We start from the raw sequence: 2,643 nt of genomic DNA, 5'->3' as shown, positions 1-2,643 counted from the left end.
AGTAGTAGTAGTAGTAGTAGTAGTAGTAGTAGTAGTAGTAGTAGTAGTAGTAGTAGTAGTAGTAGTAGTAGTAGTAGTAGTAGTAGTAGTAGTAGTAGTAGTAGTAGTAGTAGTAGTAGTAGTAGTAGTAGTAGTAGTAGTAGTGATACAAATAATTGTAAACCATCCGAGGAAGAAGAGAAAGCCATTAAAAATAAAAAAAATATAACAAAAAAGGTTATTGTACCATGCCAAACGGCTATTATTAAGTCATGTACCAATTGTAATACATGACGTAGTATAGTAGTCAAGCACCTACAAAATACTTTTGCCTACAAATCCGCAGAGCATGCCAATGTTAAATAGGCCAACATATGAATACCGAAGGCGGTTACATGGACAGAAGGCGACATTGGTCGAGAAAAGATGGGCCTATTCTCTTCCTCAAGTAAGACGCTCTGCAACCACGGAGGCACGTGATTGACCACCTCAGCAAAACAAATGCAATTTTGCAGCGTAGCTGTGCCATCACAACAGCGTACTGGAGGTCACTATGCTTGTTAACCACCAGCTGAACAATGTTCTTCAATGCACGAGAGCACTCCGTGCCACATACGCCGTTTGTTGAAAATACGAGCGGAGTGAATGACCCCCTCTCGACATCGACAACACGCTGAAGATAGGCCCGCTTCTTCTGATGTTCATTCCGGGAAATCTGTGCAAGGACTTCCTGTCGCGACAGCAAAGACGCCGAGGGGTGAGTAACCCTCACATCAAAGAATGCATCTTGCTGTGGCGACCAAAAGCCCCTTGCATGGATATCCAATCGAGCCTATGCAGCACGATTAGCGGTAGCGCCGTGAAGTTGTTCACCATCCAACGGCAAAAGCGGTGGCTCTGTTTGAACATCCGGGATGGCAGAAGTCATCAGTAGTAGTAGTAGTAGTAGTAGTAGTAGTAGTAGTAGTAGTAGTAGTAGTAGTAGTAGTAGTAGTAGTAGTAGTAGTAGTAGTAGTAGTAGTAGTAGTAGTAGTAGTAGTAGTCGCTCGGCTCGGCGAGCTTTGTGAATGACTGCCGTGTGCTCTCTAGGGCATAGTTTTTCTTTGTCATCATCTCGTATAGTGTCAAAATGTGATCTAAAGTTTGTTTTCCGGTGTCCTGAAATTTTTTCTTTTGTACGAATCTCGGTTTTATTTCTGGCGGTGTTCAAGCAGTTCTGGTTTGGATGTTTTTCTTTCCTTTTCCTTCCCCTTTTTCATGTATAAACATTGCTATTGCCATTAATATTGGTTATCTTTCTATTTTGTTACAATTTTGCTGTTCGCCTTTTGAATTCATTGCCCTCCTTGCATTCACATCTTCATTGCTTTGTGCTTTCAATAAAACTACATTTCAGTAGTAGTAGTAGTAGTAGTAGTAGTAGTAGTAGTAGTAGTAGTAGTAGTAGTAGTAGTAGTAGTAGTAGTAGTAGTAGTAGTAGTATTTTAATTGAATTGATCTTCAATGATTAACGATTTCACGTTTCCGCTATTTTGCCCGTAAAAGAGGCTTGTCACCAGTAGTAGTAGTAGTAGTAGTAGTAGTAGTAGTAGTAGTAGTAGTAGTAGTAGTAGTAGTAGTAGTAGTAGTAGTAGTAGTAGTAGTAGTAGTAGTAGTAGTAGTAGTAGTAGTAGTAGTAGTAGTAGTAGTAGTAGTAGTAGTAGTAGTAGTAGTAGTAGTAGTAGTTGCAGCTTATTGCCGCCGGCTCTGCTGACACGGCCAGAGCTCTGACCGTTCGCCTTTGCATGCCCGTAGGCATTGTTATTAGGTGATGATTTCGTGTGAAGCTTTTGAGTTCAAAGTTTTATATTTCAATTGAGTGTTCTATTTTATTCCGAAATTGGGTTGTCTTTTTGCTTTGACTCTTACTTCATGGTGTTGTGAATAAAACCGTTCTCAAGTAGTAGTAGTAGTAGTAGTAGTAGTAGTAGTAGTAGTAGTAGTAGTAGTAGTAGTAGTAGTAGTAGTAGTAGTAGTAGTAGTAGTAGTAGTAGTAGTAGTAGTAGTAGTAGTAGTAGTAGTAGTAGTAGTAGTAGTAGTAGTAGTAGTAGTAGTAGTAGTAGTAGTAGTAGTAGTAGTAGTAGTAGTGGTAGTAGTAGTAGTAGTAGTAGCGCTCTGCAAATTTTGTTCGTGAATGTCGTGTACTGTCGCGTGTTTAAATGACTTGCTCAGTTTGCAAAAGATCTCCAGTTATGTTTTTTTTAGTTTTTTTGTTTTGTTTTGTTTTTCTATTACGAATGCCCTCTTCAGTGTAATGCCTGTTTCGTGCTTTGGAGTTGGAGTTACAATTGTGTTCTTTTCTTGTTTTCTCGCTACCTTCTCTGATTATTGATTTTGAATTGCCTTCATCATTGTTTTGCTTTGAATCTCTTTTTCGTTTTTGTTCCTTTTCCATATTTATAACTTCGGGTTCTTTCAAATAAAGATTTTGACTAGTAGTAGTAGTAGTAGTAGTAGTAGTAGTAGTAGTAGTAGTAATAGTAGTAGTAGTAGTAGTAGTAGTAGTAGTAGTAGTAGTAGTAGTAGTAGTAGTAGTAGTAGTAGTAGTAGTAGTAGTAGTAGTAGGCTCATGGGTGCTGGTCATGGCGGTTTTGTGGTGGAGTGTAGGGCCCGTGCCCACCTGGC

Source organism: Sycon ciliatum, chromosome 9 (genome assembly GCF_964019385.1).
Source record: "Sycon ciliatum chromosome 9, ocSycCili1.1, whole genome shotgun sequence".
Taxonomy (NCBI): domain Eukaryota; kingdom Metazoa; phylum Porifera; class Calcarea; order Leucosolenida; family Sycettidae; genus Sycon; species Sycon ciliatum.
This window is presented reverse-complemented; position numbering follows the sequence as displayed.